We start from the raw sequence: 26,301 nt of genomic DNA, 5'->3' as shown, positions 1-26,301 counted from the left end.
CATAAGCTGCACCTTTTAGAAAGAACAAGTGCCTCCTTAAACCAAGATTTCAAAAATCTTGCTTAAAAATATGTAATTACAAATAGGACACGTTTATCCTTTCCTCTTGGTCTGCATTAGTGTGTGACCTCAACAGAGAGGAAAATGAATTTTTTAATAAAATAAAATAATCTAGATTCTAGCAGATACACAAGAAACTGGTGGGAGGATTGTGACCTAAAGGCAAGAGGGTAACATTTTATCATTGATGAACTCCCTGAAGCCACATCCAATTTTATATGCCTGCTTCTTCTCTACCCACCCTTATTCTATTATCATAATTTTAATATCTTTAGGGAAAGCATATGGCATAGCTCCAACCATAGCTCAGTAGCCACCTCTCTTTTATTGGGTCTTTAACCCCATTTTGTATCTCTATCCTGCTTTCTAATCTATTTGTGCTTTCATTCCCTACCCCTACCTGCTCCCTCTTTACCAGCTTTCATTTATCTTTAAAGTGAATAAAAAGAATTACTCTAGAAAGAATGTGAAAAGTGATACTGATGTAATGTTCATCCCTATTGCAATTTTGAATGTGCTGTTATGGTTTCCTTTATTTTAGCCATTTCACACACAAAGAAATTTTAAGTAACTACATGGAAGGATGCAAGGGAAAAAATGAACCCCAAAATATGACACAGAGCAATTTACATAAGACTTTATGCGAAAGCAGACAGAGAGTTATGTTCTCAACCCTTTAAAAAAAATAAAAGAGTAATCAGATTCTGATGGAATACATATCTGAATGTGAAGTGCAAATAAAATAAACTGGGAGGATCAACACATGTTGGGAACAGAATAAAATGCAGCTTGAACTAATAAGGGTTTGGATCTATTTAGTTATGCCAAATTGAAATATATCTACAAAGTGAACTCTGGTTTCCTAAGACTATGGTTTACATGCACTGAATTTTAAGCAGATCTCACACTTTAATCACTTTAAGTCATGCTTTTGTGGATTAAGGGTACTGATGCTCTTGTGCACATGCACAAAACATTTAAGTTAGGAATAATACATATACATTTAAATTTTAAATCAGTTTAAACTTGTGAGAAGTAATTTTTCTGTTAATTTTTCCTGTAATTGTCTACCTTTTTCTGTTGTTGTTAGTCTCTCTCTCTAAATCATGTAAACTTCAGTGCATTTTGTTTGTACAATTCATTGCCAACTTAAGGCATAGAAGCAAACCTGATTATCAGACCAACAGTGTAGACCTGAGGTCACCAAAATATTGTTTATAAATATGTATTATCCTAAGAGTGACTGAGTTTGCTTTTGTGCACATCACAACCTGTAACATGCTAACCTTCCTGGAGGCATGTGTTTGGGGTGGAAAGTCCTAACAGGTTATTTCCCCGAACAATCACTTATATTTTAGTTTAGTTAAGAGCACTAACATTTGTTTTACAGACCTTTTCTTTTACCAGCTCAACTTCAAGCTGAATGTTTTTCTTTTAGAAAATGCTAAATTTCCTCAGAGAGACCCAGTGGTTACATATGAGGTTGTTCCTGCAGCCAGAACGATGTGTGGTATGATTCTCTCGCATGCCACGTCACAGCACTACACAAGCAACCAGCACTCACTGTTGTCCCTAGAAAACCACAGTATTTGGAAGAACTGCCTTCGTGGCTGTGCCAGAATGAGTTCCTGTTATTGGTTCCTGCCTCAGATATTCATTCATGAGCCGTAACTTCACTCCTTGAATATAAGCTTCCTTGTAGTGTGATGACTACAAAGAAGAAAGTAAGTGTCCCCAAATAAATGTCATCCGGAGCTTACATACAAACATTTCTCCAGTTATCAGAGCTTGTTATTCACACTGGGATAACTTCTCTTACCCTTAACATTTCACAAGCACTCGCTGAAAGGTTGATAAACTGAAAAGATGGCATCTCCTTCTCTGTGTAGTCCTTTGCCAGCCTCCCCAAAATTGCCATGCTATATTATATAATACTTCCTTAGCCAGATTCCAAGAATTCTATAGGCTGTAATTTAATCCTAGGAAAACCAGAGGATATTAAATGATCTAAACTGTCTTAGCCAGAAATCTCTGATTTGGCTGCCCTTTGAAGTTATATCTGAAAGTTTTTGATGTCTTAATATTGTTTTAGAAATTAGGGGGGAGAGTTGACTTTGTAAATCATTTTAGGATTGCAAAAATGACATTATGATGATGAATGGCACAAGGCTTTAAAAAAAAGTTTCTCTGAATATTAAATTAATCACAAACCAAGGCTGTCTAGCATTAGCTCCTGATAACTTAGAGATCCTGTAGCATTCCAGATGCTCTATGAAACAGAAATATTGTCTTTATTATAAACACCTTTCCACATCTGCAATTTTGTTATACAATAAAGTCTTGTTCTTTTGTTGCAAGATTGCCCTGGTTCATTTTTTTATTATTAATTTAAACCATGTGGGCAAAGGGTAATCCAGTAAGCCATAGGATTTCAGATCAGAGCTTTCATACAATCACATGTAACATCAAACATCTGGATATGTAGATGAATAGGGATGGGGGAAAGTTAACAAGACCTAAAGCATTACCTGAATGAATAGATTTTAATTGTATATAATATTATTCACTTTGAATATAATATTTTCTTAACATACCTTCTTTAAACAATGGCCAGGTTAGAATAGAAATAAAAATTCATAACCCAATTGCATCAGTCACATGTAAATGCATAATAACCAAACAGCTTTCAGTAAAAAAGACCTTAAAGTTATTACTATAAATTGCTTGAGTAACCTACAATCGCTTTTATTATATATAAGTTTAACAATCCACTTAAAGAGAACATGATCTACAAGTTTTCCTGAAGCACTGTCACAAAGTTGTCTGTTTAACATAAAATGTGAACCAGAAACATTTTGCCTCTAAGGCACATTACTCAATTATACACAACAATTAATATTTGCCTTCTTCTGTTTTTTGCCAGTCCCTACACTTTTCTACCCCTACTTCCATTAAACTTTTGGGGGAAAAAAGTCATAATCGTATACAGTTGGGAAAAAAATCTGTTGGCTTGTTTCAAATTTTTACATTTTTCCAAGGTACCTAAAACCTGCAGACGATACATAAGGGGAATGTTTAAGTATCTTGCTAATGAATGGTTCTCTCTTGAGTTTTACAAATCTGTTTAAAGCAGAAATGGTACACAGAAACTTAAGTAAAACTCATCATTCTTACTAAATATGCTAGATTAGTATTGTTTAGTACTAAAATGATATTGAGAAGAGTAAAATATCCTATTCAATACCAAGAAGGGAGACATAATAGGTCCATCCAAAAAAAATGTTAGAAGTTGACCCCCCAAATCATATAAAGTGCCTACTGCAGTCCAAATCAATTTATTTCTAATGCGTGAGGCAGATACCAAAGCAGATATTCTTAAAGGTTTGCCTGAATGGATGTTATTTGCATTCTGTAATCCAGATGCTGTGTATTTTACTGCAGATGCCAGGTGTGGATATTCAAAAGTAAAAACCTAAAGATCAAAGAAACAAAGGTTGATCCTGTTGAAATATTTAGCCACGAGTCATTCACATGACTAGAGACTTTTTGTTTCATGAGGTGTTTACATCCTTTGTTGTTATAGCTATTTATTACCTTTGAATACAGTTCACCTTCCTTTTTGGAATACTATAGAGTGTGACATGGTCTTAATATGTGTTAAGGGAACATCCATGTTTGAAATGGAAATCACCACCACTATTACTGCAAAAATAAATTCAATCATTTGAAAATATACGAATAGGCTGTGTTCAAATTTCACATATTCTGATAACATACACACAGTCCCAAATAGAGAAAGGAATAAAAATTTATCTCACAAAATAAAAACTTCACAAATCTATAGAGTCCCACAGAGAAATGCTGAATGTTCCCTGTAGGGTGATGAAAGAATTTCTGGGAAATATACTCTTTAACATGACAAGAATTAAACCATTTTCAGGCTTATCAAATTTATCTGCAATTGCAAACACATTTGTCTCTTTTTCTTTCTAGTTTTCTTTGATCAATAGATCACTGCAATAATAAGTTTCAAGCTTTGCCCAGTCCTTACATTGAGAAACTACTCATTATCTCCTGCTACTTGTCCTAGTTATCATAGATATAAATAAATAATTTTAGTTAAAAGGGCACACATGACCCCAATGACACATTTCATTTTCACACAATTGCCACAAAATCCCATAAGCCTGAGCAACAATTTGGAGATCAAGTGTTCCTGTTGTCTAACTCTGCATACCCATCACCTCAAAACTTTAATGGCCTAAAACAGTTATTTATTTTACATTGTTCTGTGGGTTGACTGAGCTCAGCTGAAGTCGTTCTTGTTTGGGGTCTCCCACTGGATTACAGTCAAAGAGCATCTGAAGGCTTCTTCACCCACGTGTGTGATGCCTGTGCTAATGTAGCTGGAACAACTAGGGGCAAACTAAACATTCACTGGGCTCTCCATGTGGTCACCTGGGCTTCTTCTAAGCATGGTTCATGAAGCACAATTAGTCTTCTTCTTACATGGAAGCTGGCTGCCCTCAGAATGAGCATTTCAAGAAATTATAATTGGAAACTGACAGTTGCTTAAAAGCTAGACTTGGAAACAGACACAAGGTCACATTGTCACATTCTATTAATCAAAGAAATCACAGAGGTGCAGAAGAGACCTTACATCTCAATGGGAGAAAGATCAAATAATCTGTGACCACCTTTAGTCTATAATACTAAACTCCTGGCTGGAAATAAATCCTTAATCTCAAATTTTATTTTGAAAACAAAAATTTACTTCCCAAATTTCTAAAAGAAGTAAAAAAGCAGTGAAATTCAATATGCTTAATGATGTCCATAGTTAGAAATTATTTTCCATTAGAAATTTAAGTTTTAATTAGCCAATAACTAGAGTACATAATGTTGACCAGTGTTCCAAGTGTACTTATTTATGTTAGCCTCTAGTACGAAAATCTAATGGATGGTTATTTATAGATCATAAATTCAACTCAGCCCAGATGAATTGGCAAAGGTGCCCAGATTCAAGATTATAGGGGGGAAAATGGCAATTCTTTCACAGTACTTAAAATTATTTTTTAAAGTAAGAAACTATGATAGACTGCATAGCAAAAATATGCTCCTTTCAAATGACTTTATAATGATAACAACAATTTTCATACACTTCCATGGGAGAATTTTTCTTTCCATAAGTATTTTTTAATGACTATTTAAACAATACTCAATATTGACACAGAATTTAGACCACACCACAATAGTTTGATTCACTTCATTAGTAAGTCTGTGGGAAAATCAGTGGCCCCTTAATTTTGGATTAAAAGGTTTCTTCCTATGGCCTTTAATTTAAATTCCCAGGGAGAAACATAGGATATGAGTCTTTAAAGTTACATATATGAATGTAGGCTATCTCAAATGTAGCATTAACAGTGCTGTTTTATGCTGAATAAAATTTATGACCCAGTCCATAAGGGAAGTACATAAGGATTGTTTGTGATGATAAGAAATAGGAGATCTCTGAGTCTGCCACCAGGAAATAAGACAGATAGTGTGTAAATGCATACTATAAACTACTGTGTGGCAACAGGGAAAATACTGAATAGATATAAAAGGAGTAACAGATCTTTTTTAAAGTGCTGAATAGAGAAAAACAAGAAACAAAATTAGATCTATATAACAGTACAATTTATGTAAACTAACAATCCACACAACAATATAGTTTTTAATAAGAATATATACAAACAGAAGGATACACCTCAAACACGCTCTAAGGTTGCCCATAAGGGTGAGGATATAAGAGGGAAACTGCAGATAAAATGGAATAATTTTTAACAGACAAATAAACAGAGAAACTTTTCACAGACCAATGGCAATAATTTGTCGTAAACTGGGTAGTTATGTTTGACTTGGCCCTCTTCACGACATCTAGAGATTGATAAATACAACCAGTTATTGGCTAAATGACATATTGGACAAATAAAACTATTAGGACATCATTGTACATAAAAATTAGTTATATTAGAATAATAATTTTTAGGAGGGAATCAAAAGCGCCTGCTAGCCTTCCATGATTTATTCACCTTTCCAGCTCAAGTTAATGGATTCTTTAAAACCTATTTTAAATGCTGGCCTATGTCCAAACAATCACTTCAAGAGACTTATCAAAAAGTCATATTAAGTTGGAGAGGATTCTGCGAAGATGATGAGGTAGGAAGCCCAAGAAATCTGTTTCCCTATCTAGACAATTGTGCTAGTAGATTCTGCCTGACATAACTACTCTGGCACTCCAGAGTCTATTGAAGGTTTGTAACTCCTAGGAGAAGGGTTGGAGAGTAAATCAGTTAATTTTGATCAGTTTCAGCTCTTAGCACAATAACAGCTACCCAATCCAACTCCCAGCTCCACAGCAGGCAGCCATGCAGACTTTCCAGGAGCAGCTTGGGCACAGTTTGCAAGACCCACAGTGGGTTAAAAGGACTTTTTCCTCCAAGTATTGGGGATCTGTGCTCTGACCACTGATTACTACTTCTAATCAAAAAGGTGCAAAGAGGTGGGTAGTCATTTTTATAGTATCTCTGCTCATTATTGCAAGCCCCAGATCTACAAAAGTCTTAGAAGAAAACATAGGGCAAGCTTCATGGCACTGGATTTGGCAATGATTTCTTGGATTTGACACCAAAGGCACAGACAACAGAAGAAAAAACAGACAAACTGGACTTCATGAAAATTTTAAAATGGTGTACATCAAAAGAAACTATCATCAGACTAAAAGGGAAATTCACAGAATAGGATAAATTTTCAAATCACATATCTGATAATTTATTAACATCCAGAATATACAGAAAACTCCTAAAACTCAAAACAGGCACGCCAATTCGAAAATAGGCAAAGGAGTTGAATAGACATTTCGCTAAAGAAGATATGTAAATGGTGAATAAGCACATGAAAAGATGCTCAACATCACTAATCATTAGGGAAATACAAATCAAAACTACAATGAGATACGACCTCATATATGTTAGGATGACTACCATCATAAAAACAAAAGATAACAAGTATTGGCAAGGATGTAGGGAAATTGGAACCTTTTGTACCATCGGCGGGAATATAAAATAGTATAGCTGCTGTGGGAAACCATATGGTGGTTCCTCCAAAAAACTGAAAATTGAATTACCATTTGATCCAGCAATTCCACTTCTGCATATATACCCAAAAGAACTGAAACCAAGGTCTTGAGGAGATATCCATACACACACGTTCATAGCAGCATTGTTCGCAACAGCTTAAACAAGTATTCATTGGTGGAAGAATGGATAAATAAAATGTGGTATATACAAACAATGGAATATTATTCAGCCTTAAACAGGAAGGAAATTCTGACATATGCTAAAACATGAATGAACCTTGAGAACATTAAGTGAAATGAAATAAGCCAGTCACTAAAGACAAATGCTGTACGATTCCACTTATATGAAGTACTTAGAGTAGTCAAAATCAAAGAGACACAATGTAAAATGGTGGTTACCACAGCTTGGGAGAGGAAGGCAATGGGGAATTATTGTTTAATGGGTATAGAGTTTCAGTTTTGCAAGATGGAAAGAGTTCTGGAGATGTTGATGATGGTTGCACAACAATGTGAACATATTTAATACCATTGAACTGTACATTTAAAATGGATAAGATGGTAATTTTTATGTTATGTGTATTTTACCACAATAAAAAAAATTGAGGAAAAAAAGGGAGGAAGGGTAAAGGAAGGCTCATGTCAATCACAGATCTATTACAATTCTGAAATACAGCTAAATGCATATTTCCAATTCCTTGATTAAATCCAGACCAGTTGCCTAAGAGTGATTTACCATGACCACTGGCCCTGCTTTCTGGCTTGCATTTAGAGCTGAAGAACTTTCTCTGTCTGATTCATGTCTGTAGAAGGTTGAAGACCCAGAGACCTCCTTTCATTATAAAATGACTCTGTTCCTTAAATTCAAGTTAGTATAGTTTCTTTAAAAGCCTAGTGGGTTTCTTGCTTATCAAATTATAATCCATATCACATTGCATATGAATGAATGAGAGCTGAATCACCAAGTAAAGGAAAAGCTTATTTATGACATAACTAGACAGGTATGAGAATTTATGTTTTAAAATTGAAACGGCATAATACAATCACTAGTAACGCTTTTATACATTTTTCTATACGCAGATTTTAATTGTTTTTGACAGCATTATGTAAATTGGCTGCAAACCTATTAAAAATTTGAAGAAAACTTTGTTGAGAGTGATAAATTCAGTTAATTTTCAATTCTGTAATACCCTTTTGAATTCAATATTGATACTGAGTTAACACAACAATTAGTGAACTTACTTAACTTAGACACAGGTTTGAAAATGATGTGTGTTCACATCAATTCCTCTAAAACAGATGAGTTTCACAAATGTGAATGTTAAAGGAAAATGATTGGGGCTCTCAGTTAAGTTTTTCTGAAAACTTTTAAGTATATCTGGAACAATTTGGTTACATGAATTTTCTTTTTCAACTGTAAATTTTATGAAATTTAAATATGGCTCAAGTTCATCCAATGAAAATTGTGTCCAAATTGAGATGTCCTGTAAGTGCAAAATATACATTTGATTTTGAATACTTAGTACAAAAATAATGTAAAAAGCTCATTAATAATTTTTATATTGATTAACTGTTGAAATGGTAATATTTTGATATAACATATTCAATACATTAAAATTAATTTCACCTGCTTCTTTTTATATGTGGCGATGTGTCAGTTATCAACTTATTGCCTCTGAGCTCCAAATACACTCTCAGTACTTGCTCTGTGATAACGGACTGGATTCCTAAAGCATTTTGCCTTTACTGTCCACATACTTTTAAGTTGAGGGTGTTAGAGGAACACTGCAGGATGAAGCAGACTCCCCTTGATTCTGACTGCTGAGCTTTTGTCTTTTATCTTGCTCTCGCTGAACAGCCATCAGCAGTGTGGATGTTTGAGGACACCTGGTGACACTCTGCTCTAGATAGATATTCAGAGTGCAGAGTCCCTCAGCAACCTCACAGCCCCACCCCAGACCTAGTGATCACCTTCCCTTCCGATAGAGACACTGCATGTTCCATTTCTCACACCCATAAGAGTGCCTCAACTCTTTCTGAGCATCTGCCTACCAACCGTGTCTCCGTAATACTTCCAAGGATTGTTTCTGGCTGCTCAAAGACAATGGACCACCTCTGGCCCAGGAAACCCAGGAAACTTCTTGGCCATCCAGTGGGCTGAAACCACACTTTCTCCAAGGGAGTCTGAAACTCAGCCTTGGAGTAGCACCGCCCCCCCCAAGGTTATCCTTCCTTGAGTACTGTCCCTCAGCTCTAGAGTACCTTGTAGAGTTCTCTTTATACCTTCATATTTACTCTCCTTTCTTAGCTTAACAATTCTTTACATTAAACATCCCCTATTTAAATCACTATGTGATTTCTGTCTCCCGATTGGACTCAAACTGCTATAGAGTATAGGTATATATGTGGCTTGCGTTATGTTGATTTTATATGCTCTAGAGCATATAACTAGCAAAAACAAGGAGAGAGCAAGTAGTAAAAAGTCTTGAAAACAATAATTAAAATTTTTAAATATTTAAACAAAATTAAGAATTAAAAATTATTTCAAGCTACACGAGACAGAGAGAGTGCTTAACTTGGAAATTCAGAATGGTAGTGAAATATGATTTACCTACTAAGATTCAAATATTTTTTTGGAAAATTCTGTAAAGTCTTACCTGATTGGTTAGAGTTTTTATTCCACTGAAAGATGGTTTACCTCCCACACCTGAACTAAAGAGAAGAATAGACATAAAGAGGTAGATATGACCCCCCAAAAAATTGAGAGTAAAACTGGCAAGCTAGTCTTCATACAAAATAAATATGTTTTTAAAGGCCAATGTGATACTGAAAATGATACCAATTAGTACAAGTAAGCAGTCATGCTCAAAATATGAATATCTGGAGGGAAAAATGGTTTATTTGTTTACTCCTTACAAACTGCTAGCCCAGGATTCAAGTAGCATAAATGAGCACAAGTGAAACCATAAGATAAAACGGTATTTTAACTTTATAATGTGAATTCAGGTATATATTATATATATATATTATATATTCAGATATAAACAATCTCCTGCTTAGGAATCTATTATACTCTTTAGAAAAAGGGTTAATCATTATAGCCTATTAAGAATGGCCCCACCAGGGATGGGATAGGGAGGGTGGGAGGGAGACGCAAGAGGGAGGGGATATGGGGATATATGTATACATATAGCTGATTCACTTTTGTTATACAGGAGAAACTAACACAACACTGTAAAGCAATTATACTCCAGTAAAGATGTTAAATTAACAAAATTAAAAAAAAAGAATGGCCCCACCAAATTATTAAAAGTTAGAGAGAATCTCATTATTGATTGTTAAGAAGACAACACCTAATACTGCCTATGTGAGAAATGTTATAATAATATTGATTTCATGTTTGATGGGAAACATATCTAATACTATTTCTGTCAAAAATACTAATTGATTTTGTTCTATGTGTCTAAAAATGCAATTATTTGTATTTTTCAATATCAATAATAATAATCTTCCTAACATGAAGCACATTAAAGACCGTCATATTAATCATAAACAATACTCATTGAACAGAAAAGGAAGGGACTTTCACAGCAATGTAAATTTCAACGATCTCCAACTATAATTTCAGTCATGTAAGGACCAGAATATTAAACCATCAAAAAATAATCCATGAGAAAACTGCTGATTCCATGCTTTGGGGACTGAATATAGCCTGAAAAATATGTTTCAGAAAGTTTATTTAGTATTATATAACTACTTCGGTTATGTGGTTTTCATTTTTTTAGTCTATTTACTAAAACCACTGGTCCTACATTTAATTGCTCTCCACATAGAGAGGCTTTACAAGCTTTAAAAATAATAGAATCAACATTAAATTTCATCAAAGTTTAGGATAAGAATTGCATTAGGTTATATACTGAATATAAATGTAACCAAGACATTTCTAAAAGCGTGCTCAGTATGTGTGTTCCACTAAAACAGTGATTTAAAATTATGATATGAAGGCCTTTTCCAGAGTTACTAAAACCAGTTAAGGTCATTACTAATTGGATTCCACAACACTCTACCTGCATTAAGTGCTATATATATATATAATCTAAACAACAGGGTACAAAGCCATCTCACTAAATCGCCAGTGGCACAAAACAGGGAGACTGAATTCAAAAAATGCATAATTGGATCACGGACCAGAATTCTAACCTGATAACTTTTAAGGTTTTGAGAATTCCCACATTTGTACCTGAAGAACTCAGATCTAATCTCAAGCCACTAGAAGCCAAACTCTTCCAATTCCCTGGTTTGTGATTCTCACTTTTGGCTGTGCATCACAGTCTTCTAAGTAATCACACCTCTTACCAACTCAGGAAAGCTAGAAAAATACCTCAAGGAAAGTTCTGCCTATTAGGAATACTCTTTTTTTTTTTCTTTTTGGTAAAGCAGCTTTATTGATGTGTAACTGACATTTAATAAGCTGTACCTATTTAAATACAATTTGGTAACTTTTGACATAGGTATACATCTGTAAAAACCATCATGACAATCAAAATAATGAGGATACCCATCACCATCAAGTTTCCAAATGTCCTTTTGTAATTCCTCTCTCCCAACTACATACTCTCATTCACTGGCAACCAGTTATTTTAGATTAGTTTGCATTTTCTAGAACTTTATATAAATGGAATCATAAAATATGTACTTGCTTTTGCTCGGTCTTCTTTAACCCAGCATAATTATTTTAAGATCCATCTATGTTGTAGCATGTATCAATAGTCCATTCTTTTTTATTACTGAGTAGTAGTCCATTGTTTGGATATACCACTGTTTATTCTTCTGACAATGCACATTTGGATAGTTTCAGTTTGGGGCTATTAAAGTAAAGGTGCTATGAACATTTATGTACAATACACATATTTTCATTTCTCTTGGGTAAATACCTAAGAATGAATGGCTAGATCATATGGTAAGTGTTATGTTTAAATTTCTAAGAAGCTGCTAAATTGTTTTCCAAAGTAGACATACCATTTTACATTCCAACTAGCAGAGCATAAGAGTTCTAGTTTCTCCACATATTCACCAAAACTTAGTACTGTCAGTCTTTTTAATTTATCCATTCTGATAGGTAGGTAGTACTATCTTTTGGTTTTAATTTGTATCTCCGTACTGACTAATAATGTTGAGTTTCTTTTCATGTACTTACTGTCAAGAATACATTTTCTTTGTTAGAATCCAAAAATTTGCCCAGCTTTTTATTATTGTTTTCTTATAATTGAGTTTTGAAAGTATTTTTAACATATTCTAAATACATTTCCCATGTATTCAGATACGCAATTTGCAAATAGTTTCTCCTAGACTGCGGCTTCTCTTTTCTTTCTCTTAACAGAATCTTTTGAAACAAACGTTTTAATTTTGATAAAGTCCAACTTATCAATTTAGTAATTTTATGGATCATACTTGTGGAGTCATATCTAAGAAATCTTTGCATAACTCAAGATCACAAAGATTTTCTCTTATGTTTTTATACAGAAATCTTACAGTTTCAGGTTTTATGTTTAAGCCTAAGATCCATCTTGAGTAGCATTTGATTTTGTCTCAATATACATAAAATTAAACTTACTTAAGTGGTATCACTGAAGAAATGCATGGTGGTTAGTTAGGTGGCCAAAGTTACAATCACAGGTTGTATGATACAGAAAGACTTTGAGGATTGTTTTAAAATCCTATTTTTTTTTTTAGGAGCATTAGCTACACAATCAGTTTTATTTCCTACCTGGAGAACTGGGGAAAAAACCCAGAAAAATGTGGTATACCACTAGGGGTGCAGAGAATGTCCCATGTCAGAAGGCCTGAAGAGTAGCTGTGGCCTATCCCAGGAATTTTAAAAGCCCAAGCATGTCTAGAACAAGGGAAAAGGTGAGAGATGAAACTGGAGAGGTTGACAGAGATCAGATTACTGAAGACCTCATATATCATATCACAGATTTCTAATTCCAACCTAAGAATGGAACCAGAATGAAATGCAAGGTGTTACAGTGGGTTAAGACATTCAGAGACCAGTTAGGAAATGTGAAACATTTTGGGCAGATGCATGAGATAAGGTAAGTCACGGGTGGAGGATGCGAGTTATACCATGACCACAGGCAAATAATGAGGAATGAGAAAGTATATTCTTGACATGGTTAAGAGAGAGCATGTGAGATTTAATGGTCAGTTAGAAGACAGAGAAAGTTGGGAAGGTCTTTAATGGTAATCAAAGGATTTCACATCATATGAATAACAGAATTAAATATTGAGCAAGTTTAAGGTTTTGTGTGCAGAAATATCAGAGAAGTTATTTAGTTTGATAGTAATATGGTCCATGGATTAAAAGAGATGAAGATGAGTTAAAGGACATTTGGAGATAATTGCTGATAGTGAATCAAAGCAATACAAGACTGGGGTAGATTTGTGAAAATGGGAATTGAAATCACAACAAAAATCTCCTTATCTGGTTTTAAAGCCTCAAAATTTATTCATAGGCACGCATTAAACTACCTAATTTCTCAATTCTGCCTTATTTATAGATGATGGGCTCTTAGTCTCTTATGAGTCTAAAATATTATTTAGCCCTCAGTATGTTTTATATATTTTAAGTACTCTTTGTATAGCATTCTGTAATATTTTCTGTATTATGCAAATAATTTCTGACTACATTTAGCATTATTTCAGCCCATATAATTTTTATTAAGCTTAGCATTTTAACTATAAAAACCATATCCAGCCATTGATTTATACACCAGTCTGTTTAAGCATTTAATAGATTAATGGCAATAAAAAGATTAATAGTCAAATTTAACAAATTAACATCTTCATGATTATCATTATTTATCAACGAAGACGGAATGATAAGACTGATGCATGTACGTTTCCCCTTCCCTTTATGGAAAAGATTCTTAGGAAATTGAGCTCTGTGATGAAGAAAATATATTCTATGTGCTATAATTTCAGATTTGGTTTTGGCCACTTGATCCAAAAATTGTATTATAGAAATTACTATCGATTTTTCCCTCTAAATTATCTAAATTGTCTAAATTATCATTTCTATTGTTTTCAAAACCAAAAGGCTAGGGACTTCCCTGGTGGTGCAGTGGTTAAGAATCCGCCTGCCAATGCAGGGGACATGGGTTCGATCCCTGGTCTGGGAAGAAGATCCCACATGCCGCAGAGCAGCTAAGCCGGTGCGCCACAACCACTGAGCCTGCGCTCTAGAGCCCGTGGGCCAAAACTAATGAAGCCTGCACATCTAGAGCCCGTGCTCTGCAACAAGAGAAGCCACGCAATAAGAGGCCCACGCGCTGCAGCGAAGAGTAGCCCCTACTCACCGCAACTAGAGAAAGCCGGTGGGCAGCAACGAAGACCCAACGCTGCCAAAATTAATTAATTAATTTTAAAAAAAAAAGGCTACAACACATCGGTGAAATGAATACTCAGGTTCAATGAAATTATCATCACCATAGACTTAAAATTCATAAATGACAATTCAGTAACTATAATAGATAAATATACATCCTTCGGCACACTGTGTGTGGATGCGTGTGCATGTGTGTGCATGTGCATATATGCATGTGAGATGACTGAAGCTAGAATCCATTAAGAAATGATGCAGCATACCTAAGAACCCCAGGAAGTCATTTAGGAGATCACCTGATACACAAACTTATTCAACAGAACATTGATCTGAGCATTGATTTTGTCCTGGCAATATAAGAGTGATAAGAAAACACTCAGCATCAGCTGCAGTAACCAGGACTTTATGCATCAGATTTCCATCACTAACCACAATATGGATTTCCACAATATGGATAAGATGGCTGGAGAAGATTTTTCTTTTCAACTTAAGTGATACTTTAATCACTTTCTTTCAAAGCTCAGGGGGCAATCTTTGGTGAAATATGTCTAAAAACCTATTCTGTTTTTTAGCATAAAATTTATCTAACTTGACTTTAATATGATTGTATTTTTATTTTTACAATTTATATAAAACAAAGTTTCACAGGCTAGTAGAGCAACACAAATATTCTAGTTGTGTTATTGATTCTAAATGCAGTTCATCTTTCTTCCTGGAAGTGTTTACTAAACTGATTCTTTGGAATCTAAGTTTGATTAAACCATATACCATAAGGTCAGAAAGAAAGGAAAATCAAAGAGTTCACTATTTAGGCAATACCGCTCTCCTAATCAATAAATTTCAACTGTAATTGCATACTAGAGTCACTTGGGGAATTCAACTTAAATGCTGATTTAGTTTTTCCGTAATATTATCCCACTATCAATAGTATTCAATTCACAGGTGATTCTAATACACAGCCAGGATTGAGAACTACTGTTAAACTTAAGCCATGAATCAAAGTCTTTAACATACACAACAATGTCCCGGATAGGTCAACCTCAGTCTACCCTCAGATATTCTGATTCCATAACTCTAGGATAAGTCCAGGAATCTACCTTTTAGCTAGCAGGTCATTCTGAGATAGGTGGTCTACAGGTCAAATGAGAATTGTTGTCCTAAGTTCAAAACCAAGCTTTGTATTTTTCCAATTTCTGTTTATTAAGGTCTGTCTAGAGTACACCCCCCACCCCCCAGTACCAGAGGGGAAAAAAGACCTAGAGAGTCAGGAAGGAGAGCAAGATCAGAGGGCAGCTGACATGTGAGGGCTCCAGCACTCTCATAACTTTCACATAACCTAACGAAGAGAAATAAGAAGAGAAGAAAATACTCACGTGAGCAGAAGTTCCACCTATGCAAGTTTTACCCACTAGGACTGTGTCCAATAAAATGTCCTAGAACCTGCACCAGAAATTACTTCTCCTAGGGAATGAAGTAAGGGGAAGACTAAAGAGAGGCCCTGTGCTCTTCCCAAAGGCCAGTGTAATTATTGTTACTACAAAAAATTTCAGTTGATTTGTTCAGGACTGTAGTAGCACATTATGAACTTTAATTCTTCATAACTTTAAATAAATTAAAATCCTAAAGGTGGCATATTTTAGGTTGTAAAATGTAAAACTTCATCCCGTAATGATTACGACATTCATCAAAATCAACCCACTCTGCTTAGAGAACCTTGAGATAGAACATTCCAGGCCAATATTTTACTGAGGTAATAAAAGTAATCCACTGCTTTACTCAGCTATTAACCATAGCCACATCCTATCGGAAAAAAAGAATTGCTCCCTCTGGGTATTCATGATGAAAAGCAAAACTGATTATTTCAATGCAAGAAAATGCCTTGGCCTGGGCCGAGACATACTAAAGGAGATACCTGGTCTGAAACAGATGCTTATAAGGAAAAGAGCGAAGAACTCAACAGTACTGTATCCCACAGTAACCACGCCCTCGCTGCCCACGGAGGAGGGATCCCACACTCCGCGGAAGTGGACAGTCCTTCTCCACCTCCTTCCCGCAGGTGCTGCCGCCACCTCCCACAGCCCCACAGAGGCCGAGCTGCGCCTCCCTCCGCGCGGCCGACGCGCACGACGCACGACGTAGACCTGTGCCTGGAACGCCCCAAGGCGCGCATGGCGCCAGCACCTGCGTCCCTCGGCAGCTCCGAAGACAACAGTGCCAGGTCCCAGGAGCCGGCCGGTGCTCCGGGGACCCAGAAGACGACGCCCACGTCCGTCAGCGAGTCCCTACCACCCTGTCCGACTCAGACCCCGGCCGCCTGCCGCTCCCGGCACTGTGGACCCAACCGCAGACGTGGAGGGCTTCGTGGTCCCTCGCCGCGACCCGCTGACAACCCCCTCAAATCCCACCCCCCGCTCCCGCTGCCAACCCCACCCACCATGTGCACGGTTAACACCGATATGTTGCCAGTCCCACCGCCCAGCCAGCAGGCCGGGCTAACAGAAGGCCTCGGCCGTACCCGGAAGTCCCAGGCCCACCTCAACCCCGGCGACGCCGCCCCCCAAAGCCACTCCGAAGACTGCGACCAAAACCAAGGGACTAACCGGTGGGGAGGTGAGTCAGCCACTCAGCGCCCTGAGCCAGCCCGGTGACGAGGGACGTCGGGCGCCCCCGTTCTAAAACTCCTCAATCCCGAGACGGCCACTCGAGGCCCTCCTGGTCAGCCTGTAGCGGGCCAGGTGGGTCGGCGTCCTGCCCGGCTCCCGCCCGCACCTGCAGCGACCCTGGCCTACCTGTTCCGCCGGAGCAGCGCACTCCTGGTGGACAAGGCGCTCTTCCCGTGGGTGCGTGCTTGCGCACGCACTGCTCTCATCGCGGGCCAAGGCAAGCGCAAGGAAGAGGGCATGCGCGGGCGCGCGGAACGTGCTTCCGGCCCTCAAGCCGCAGCGGGGCTGTAACCTCCAGGTGACCCTTTTTAAGCTTCGTATTATAGTACCAGTTAGGATACAGCCCATGTCCTAATGAAAGGGAGCTCATTATGAGATCTGAGGGTCAATGAATAAAACATGCAAGAAGAGGAGAGCAAAACGAGTGAGAAAAAAGGCCCAGCGTGGAACTCCAGAAGAGTCTAAGGAACCAGACGCCCACTCTATTGTAATACTGTATGTGGGATGTTTATTCTAAGATGAGAGAAAGCAAATTGACAATGGCTAACAACATTATGGTATTGCTTTCAATGTTGTTTACTTTATTAATAACAAGGGCGGCACTGAACCAGCTCACACTTTCCCTACACACGTTTCCATAGCGTGCCAAGTCCAAACCTGATATCCAAACAAGGTCAGAGTCACCAGACTGTGAGCTAGTGTTAGGACAAAACAAATCTTGCCAGTCTTGTTTTACCTGTAAAGTACAAATAAATTCACAATAAATTTAATTTAATGATAAATTCAGAATAATAAAGACAGAAACTAAAAAACCATTTGACCATTCTTCTTCTCTAGAATCTTAAAACTTAGTATCTAATCATTTCTGCTATCTTCAATGTGTCTACCATATTGTAACTCCACCTTGTAATGAACTGAAAGAAATTTATCATGTTCTTCCTAGTGGATTCTGACTGAAGATAACCAATCTAGAGGTAATGGTCCCAAGAGCCACTTCAAAGGACCATGGAGAGGAATAACAGATCATATCCACAGAACACAATCATAAATCCAGGTAGGAGTAACAGAGACTACATTTTGAAGCCTGGAGAGATAGAGAAATAAAATGAGACTGCATATGTTTGTGGGAGAAGATGTAAGGAGACTTGAAAATTGTTCTATTGATGTGGCCACTGGTGAGTGTGGCAACTTAGTTTTAAACATCCTTTAAGTTAATGAGTGTGGGTGAGCCAATGTGGCTCTAAAGGACGGAAGCAGGACAGGCTCAAATTAGGATCTGAGAACTATGTGCTATCCTGAGGAAATATAGTGAAAGAGGTCTAAGAAGAGAGTAACAAAAGTGTATAACAAACCACTTTGCCAAATAAGATGACCGATATGACATAATTGCCACTTGGATAGGATGAGGGGACATTTGTTTGAAAATTAGAATTTTCTCATGGCCTAGAGCGACACTTGTGAGAATGCTCTGGAGGATCATCATCTTTCAGGACCCACAGAGATAATGACAGTAATGGCTTCCACCAAGATGATGGTTTTCTCCATTCATGATACTAACCAATATGGAGAGTCCATAATCCTCAAATGATAGCTATAAGCAGCCACAAAAAGGCTAAAGACAGTGGTAGGATAACCAGAAAACCCTGCCCAAGGAAGGTTGGTGAGTCAATAAGCAGGAAAATGGTTAGGGAGCCTTTCACTTCAAAGTTGTTTAGTTCTGATACAGCCAGCATTTTTAAGCTTAAGTAAATCACTTAAATTTAGAAGAGATAATATAGGACAGAAATAAATCTAAATGACACCCTTGGTATCCTTACTTTAAGAAAGTTATTTAATGAAAATATCTTGTGAGCTCAATACACTATTCTTCATTGAAGAAACAGGTGACAAAAAGCTTCCAAACAAAATGCAAATAAAATTGAAGGTGTAAATTTCATAGAAAGACTCTGAAGATTGTTGAGGAAATATTAACTTAGACTCTGTGCTAGGTGCTGATATCAGAAAGGTTGCAACATGAGTTAGTGGGAAATACTGTGACTTGATAATCAAACCCCTGGGCTCTGACTTATGTTTGATCTTGATGTGAGCATTCACACATTTGTGATCACAACTATTTTAAGACTCATTTGGAAAATGGAAAAATGAGAGAATCTTCTGCATAAGGTTGTGGTATTAAATGAAATAATGCATGCATAGCACTTCACACATAGTAAGTATTCAACAACATTTATTATTATTATTATTATTATTATTATTATTATTATTATTATTATTATTCTGGTCTTGAAGAAGCCCACAGTCTAATGAGAAGGGAGATAATTATCATGTGTAATTCAGATTACAGCTTTCAAAATCCTGCTTATTTAATGCCTATAACTTGGAAGATGCTAGTCAAGGCACTGGGGATTTAGCTAAGAATGAAAAAGATAAAATCCTGTCCTCATGGAATAAGTCAGTTTGGATCCTTCAGGAGCAGATGCTGAGGCCCAATTAAGAATGAAAAGGCTAATTGTGTGTGTGTGTGTGTGTGTGTGTGTGTGTGAGGGCAGGGGGAGTGTGGTGTAATGCCTGTGAAATATTAATATAAAGAGAGAGGAAGCAGAACTGGCAAGAAAGCTTTCAGACTGTGGTAGAGATAGACACTCATGAAATGAAAGAGGTGAGGAAGCAGAACTGAGCAGAGAGAACATTAGACTGTGATGCAGATGTGAGAGTGTCTCAGTCCATACAGTGGGGAGTTACAGTGCGACGGGAGACTGTCAGCTAACTGCACTCCTCAGAGTTGAATATGTTCTTTCTAGAAGGGAAATCTGAGCACTGCATCTCCATGGATACCACAGTTCACTCTGTGCCGCATGGATTCACCTCTCCATACATGTGTTGAGTGGTGGCTCCTCCAGGGTGCCAGTTGAACTCTTTTTGAGCAGAAATTTGGAAGAGAGAGATTAATAGAACCAACTATAACCCCATCACTGCAGTTCTTCTTGTGGTTGCAACTGGTACGCTTTTTCTTCCTTTTCCACTCTCCATTCTAAATTCCTCCCACCCTCAGCTACCATATCTGCTAGTCTTAGGGGCTTATCTAATGATGTAACTCAGACTCTCTTTCCACGAGTCTGAGTCTGGTAATCTCCTCCTCACTCAAAATTAGATAAGAGATTGCTAAGAGGTACCGAAGTGGATCACCTGAGTTCCATATATTTTCCTCCTGCTCATCAGAGGACGGTGACCGCGCTTCATATCTGCTGATCCCTGAGCACTCCAAAGGTCCACATTGCACCAAAGCTTGTAATTCAGCAAGACCTTTGCTGTCTTTGAAGCTCAACAACTCTAAGAATTGAGTCCTAAATTTGGTTTCCAAATTTTTCTGCTCTCCCACTGATGGAGATAAGAACTTCTTGCCTTCACAATTCTTTTTTTTTTTTAATTTATTTTATTTTTATTTATTTTTAAATATGGCTGTGTTGGGTCTTCGTTTCTGTGTGAGGGCTTTCTCCAGTCGTGGCAAGCGGGGGCCACTCTTCATCGCGGCGCGCGGGCCTCTCACTGTTGCAGCCTCTCTTGTTGCAGAGCACAGGCTCCAGACGCGCAGGCTCAGTAGTTGTGGCTCATGGGCCCAGTTGCTCCGTGGCATGTGGGATCTTCCCAGACCAGGGCTCGAACCCATGTCCCCTGCATTGGCAGGCAGACTCTCAACCACTGCGCCACCAGGGAAGCCCCACACTTCATTTTAAGTCATCTGTAAACTGATTGAAATTTTTATTATCCTTTTTTCACTACGATATCATTGCAGCTTATTAACAGCCAGTCAATTTCATTGTCCTTTGATGCATTGCATCCTTCATGCTTTTCAAAAGTCTGCATCATTACACTATCCAGGGTAATCCCTTCCACTAGAATATCCTTCCTAGTCTCTACCAGTGAAAGTTTTAGCAAATGGACCACCACTTTGTACAGGAACTGTGTCTCACATACCGCTCAGGATGGCAAGTGATGCACTCCCCAAATTCCAATCCCACTTACCACTTGCTCAGAACACTCTTAGTAGCAACCGTCAGTTTAGATCCTCTAGAAAGGAGATACTGAGATTGAGTTTGAAGTGCAGGAGGGTGGTGGTGGTGGTGGTGGTTGCGTTTTGGGGGAGGAGGGTGGTAACTCCTGGGAAAGATAAAGCGGGAATAACAGAATTATGCTGAGAAAAGCTTGAGACCATAATACTGATTTGACAGCTATGAAAAGAAAAAAGATAAGAGGAATGAGGAGTGCACAAGAAGAACCTCAAACTGTGATGTGGAGCTGACAAAAGCTCAGCAAACACAGTAGAGAGTTCTGGAGCAAATATTCTCTATTGAAGAAGTCCCCCACTGGGCAGAAATGTCCAGGGCCTAGTATGCCTTATGTGCTGAGGCTGGCCAGAAAGAGTATGGCCTCACCTTGAATGCTGCCATGGATCCCTAAGGCATTGCTTTTGGATAATATTGGTGAATTGCAATCCCAACAGTTAAAAGAGAAATCCAAGCAGTTAATTGCCATGGTTACCACTTGGCGTTCATGTTCTAATGAGGGAAACTGAAAGTAAAACAAGTGAAAAAGTAGATATATACTGTGTCACATACTTTGTGTGCAATGGAGAAAGATAAAGCAAGGTGAGAAGGTTAGGGAGTGCAAGGCAGAGGAGGGGGAGTACTAGTTTATACAGGGTGATCAGGGAGTGCTTCTCTGGTAAGCTGGCATTATCCAAGGACCAGAAGGAAGAGATGGGGTGAGCTATGTGGATGTCTGAGAGAAGAGCACTGCAGTCAGAGGCAACAGAAATACAAAGGCACTGAGGCACATAATGTGCCTGCATGTTTCAGGAGCAGCAAAGAGACCAGCATAGCTAACGCAGTGTGAGGGAGGAGGGAAAATAACAAGAGACAAGTTCTCACAGGTGTTGGGATGAGACAATAGTGTTATCATGTAAAATAGTGCCTTTTAAGACACAGTGATGACTTTTACCCTGAGAGACATAGAAACTTACTCAGTGTCTCCACTTGACCGTCTAATAAATACATTAAATTTAAGATGTTCAAAGCTGATTTCCTGACCTTCACCCTCCCCCAGATGTGCTCTTCCTGGAGTCTTTCTCATTTCAGTTGTCACAACACTTTCCAGTTGCTCAGGCTAAAACCTTGGGATCACCCTTGACTCTCTTCTTTCCTTCATACTCCATGTACAATTCATCAGCAAATCTTGTTGAATTTTCTTCAACATATATCCTGAATATAACCACTGCACATTACAGAGACCACTGTTAACCTGGGCTACTGTAAGAATCTCTGGTCAGGTCTCCCTATCTCCTTCTTGTTCCCTGTAGAATTTATCCTCAACACATTATCCAAAGGGATTTTTTTAAACAGTAAGTAAATCTTCGAAAGGCTCCAACGGATACCCATCTTACTCAAAGTAGAAACCAAGGTCCTTACATAGTAGAAGCCAAGGGTCCTGAAACCCTGCCTCATACTACCACACTGACCTCATCTCCTAATTTTCTTCCTTCCCTCAATTCTGTCTAATGGCCTCTGTGATGTTCCTCCAATATCCCAGGCATCCTTCTACCTTATCTTCTCTGAAATGTCAGTTCTCTCACTTGACATGCACTTAACTAGCTCCCTAGTACCTTCAAGTATTTATTCAAATATCACCTTCCAATCAGACTTTTACATGATAACCGTGTTTAAAAGAGCAACCTGTCCCCAACTTTCAGCACTCATGATCCCACTTACACTAAGCAGTTTGTTTCCATAGCACTTACCACCCTCAACACAATAAAGAATTTTTTTGTGTTTCCTATCTTGTTCACTGATGTATTCCAAACCCTTAGATCAGTGCTGCAAGGATCAGGCACATCATAGGCATTCAATAAGAATTTGTTGAAAAACATTGTATATAAATTTAGTGTGCAGTTGGGACTTCCCTGGTGGTCCAGTGGTTAAGAATCCACCTGCCAGTGCAGGGGACAGGGGTTTGATCCCTGGCCTAGTAAGATCCCACATGCCGCAGGGCAACTAAGCCCCTAGTCCGCAACTACTGAAGCCCACGTACTCTGGGGCCCACGTGCCACAACTACTGAGCCTACGTGCTGCCACTACTGAAGCCCTCATGCCTAGAGCCCCTGCTCCACAACAAGAGAAGCCACCACAATGACAAGCCCACGCACCGCAACAAAGAGTAGCCCTCATTCGCTGCAACTAAGAAAGCCCGCGTGAAGCAACAAAGACCCAGCATGGCCAAATAAATAAATAAATAAATAAAATTTAGTGTGCAATAAACTTTAGTATGCAATAGAATAACAGATTATAATTTGTATGTGTTGATGTGATTAGTACATTCATTATATTAATATATTTAATTTCATTTTCTTATTAAGTAGGAGTCTAAATATATTACATGGAACCAACTTAAATTGCTCATTTTTTTAGTTTAAAAATTGTTTGATTTTTGGCAGTTGCATATGTTTCAACTTAATACTAATATTTTCCCCATATCATCAATGAATAGTATAATGGGGGAGGAGAGAAGATGGCGGAAGAGTAAGACGCGGAGATCACCTTCCTTCCCACAGATACAGTAGAAATACATCTACACGTGGAACTGCTCCTACAGAACACCCACTGAACGCTGGCAGAAAACGTCAGACCTCCCAAAAGGCAAGAAACTCCCCCCGTACTTGGGTAGGGCAAAAGAAAAAAGAAATAACAGAGACAAAAGAATAGGGACGGCACCTGCACCAGTGGGAGGGAGCTGTGAAGGAGGAAAGATTTCCACGCACTAGGAGCCCCTTCGCGGGCAGAGACTGCGGGTGGCGGAGGGGGAAGCTTCGGAGCCACGGAGGAGAGCGCAGCCACAGGGGTGCGGAGGGCAAAGCGGAGAGATTCCCGCACTTCCTGCATGGAGGCTCGGCGCTGACCAGCACTCACCAGCCCGAGAGGCTTGTCTGCTCCCCCACCGGGGCGGGCGGGGCTGGGAGCTGAGGCTCGGGCTTCGGTCGCAGGGAGAGGACTGGGGTTGGCGGCGTGAACACAGCCTGAAGGGGTTAGCGCACCACAGCTAGCCGGGAGGGAGTCCGGGAAAAAGTCTGCAGCTGCCGAAGAGGCAAGAGACTTTTTCTTGCCTCTTTGTTTCGCGGCGCGCAAGGAGAGGGGATTCAGAGCGCCGCCTAAACGAACTCCAGAAACTAGCGCGAGCCGCGGCTATCAGCGCGGACCCCAGAGACGGGCGTGAGACGCTGGGGCTGCTGCTGCCGCCTCCAAGAAGCCTGTGTGCGAGCACAGGTCACTCTCCACACCGCCCCTCCCGGGAGCCCGTGCAGCCCGCCACTGCCAGGGTCCCGTGATCCAGGGACAACATCCCCCGGGAGAACGCACTGCGCCCTCAGGCTGCTGCAACGTCACGCCGGCCTCTGCCGCTGCAGGCTCGCCCCGCCTCCTCTGTACCCCTCCCTCCCCGCGGCTTGGGCGAGCCAGAGTCCCCGAAGCAGCTGCTCCTTTAACCCCATCCTGTCTGAGCGAAGAACAGACGCCCTCAGGCGACCTACACGCAGAGGCGGGTCCAAATCCAAAGCTGATCCCCAGGAGCTGTGCGAACAGAGAAGAGGAGGGGAAATCTGTCCCAGCAGCCTCAGGAGCAGCGGATTAAAACTCCACAAACAACTTGATGTGCCTGCATCTGTTGAATACCTGAATAGACAACGAATCATCCCAAATTCAGGAGGTGGACTTTGGGAGCAGGATATATTAATTTTTCCCCTTTTCCTTTTTTTTTTTTGTGAGTGTATATGTATATGCTTCTAGGGGAGATTTTGTCTGTATAGCTTTGCTTTACAATAGCTTTATTTTACTTCACTATATTATAGCTTCTTTCTTTCTTTTCTTTCTTTCTTTCTTTCTTTCTTTCTTTCTTTCCTTCCTTCCTTCCTTCCTTCCTTCCTTCCTTCCTCCTTCCTTCCTTCCTTCCTTCCTTCCTTTCTTTCTTTCTTTCTTTCTATGTTTTCTCCCTTTTACTCTGAGCCGTGTGGATGAAAGGCTCTTGGTGCTTCAGCCAGGCATCAGGGCCGTACCTCGGAGGTGGGAGAGCCAACTTCAGGACACTGGTCCACAAGAGACCTCCCAGCTCCACGTAATACCAAACGGCAAAAATCTCTCAGAGATCTCCATCTCAACATCAAGACCCAGCATCACTCAATGACCAGCAAGCTACAGGGCTGAACACCCTATGCCAAACAACTAGCAAGACAGGAACACAGCCTCATCCATTAGCAGAGAGGCTGCCTAAAATCATAATAAGGCCACAGACACCCCAAAACACACCACCATACGTGGACGTGCCCACCAGAAAGACAAGATCCAGCCTCATCCACCAGAGCTCAGGCACTAGTTCCCTCCACCAGGAAGCCTACACAACCCACTGAACCAACCTTAGCCACTGGGGACAGATACCAAAAACAACGGGAACTACAAACGTGCAACCTGTGATAAGGAGACCCCAAACACAGTAAGATAAGCAAAATGAGACGACAGAAAAACACACAGCAGATGAAGGAGCAGGGTCAAAACACACTAGACTTAACAAATGAAGAGGAAATAGGTAGTCTACCTGAAAAAGAATTCAGAATAATGATAGTAAGGATGATCCAAAATCTTGGAAATAGAATAGACAAAATGCAAGAAGCATTTAACAAGGACGTAGAAGAACTAAAGAGGAATCAAGCAATGATGAAAAACACAATAAATGAAATTAAAAATACTCTAGATGGGATCAATAGCAGAATAACTGAGGCAGAAGAAAGGATAAGTGACCTGGAAGATAAAATGGTGGAAATAACTACTGCAGAGCAGGATAAAGAAAAAAGAATGAAAAGAACTGAGGACAGTCTCAGAGACCTCTGGGACAGCATTAAACGCACCAACATTCGAATTATAGGGGTCCCAGAAGAAGAAGAGAAAAAGAAAGGGACTGAGAAAATATTTGAAGAGATTATAGTTGAAAACTTCCCTAATATGGGAAAGGAAATAGTTAATCAAGTCCTGGAAGCACAGAGA

Source organism: Balaenoptera ricei, chromosome 9 (genome assembly GCF_028023285.1).
Source record: "Balaenoptera ricei isolate mBalRic1 chromosome 9, mBalRic1.hap2, whole genome shotgun sequence".
Lineage (NCBI taxonomy): Eukaryota > Metazoa > Chordata > Mammalia > Artiodactyla > Balaenopteridae > Balaenoptera > Balaenoptera ricei.
The sequence above is the reverse complement of the archived record's forward strand: the minus strand, read 5'-3'. Positions refer to the sequence as shown.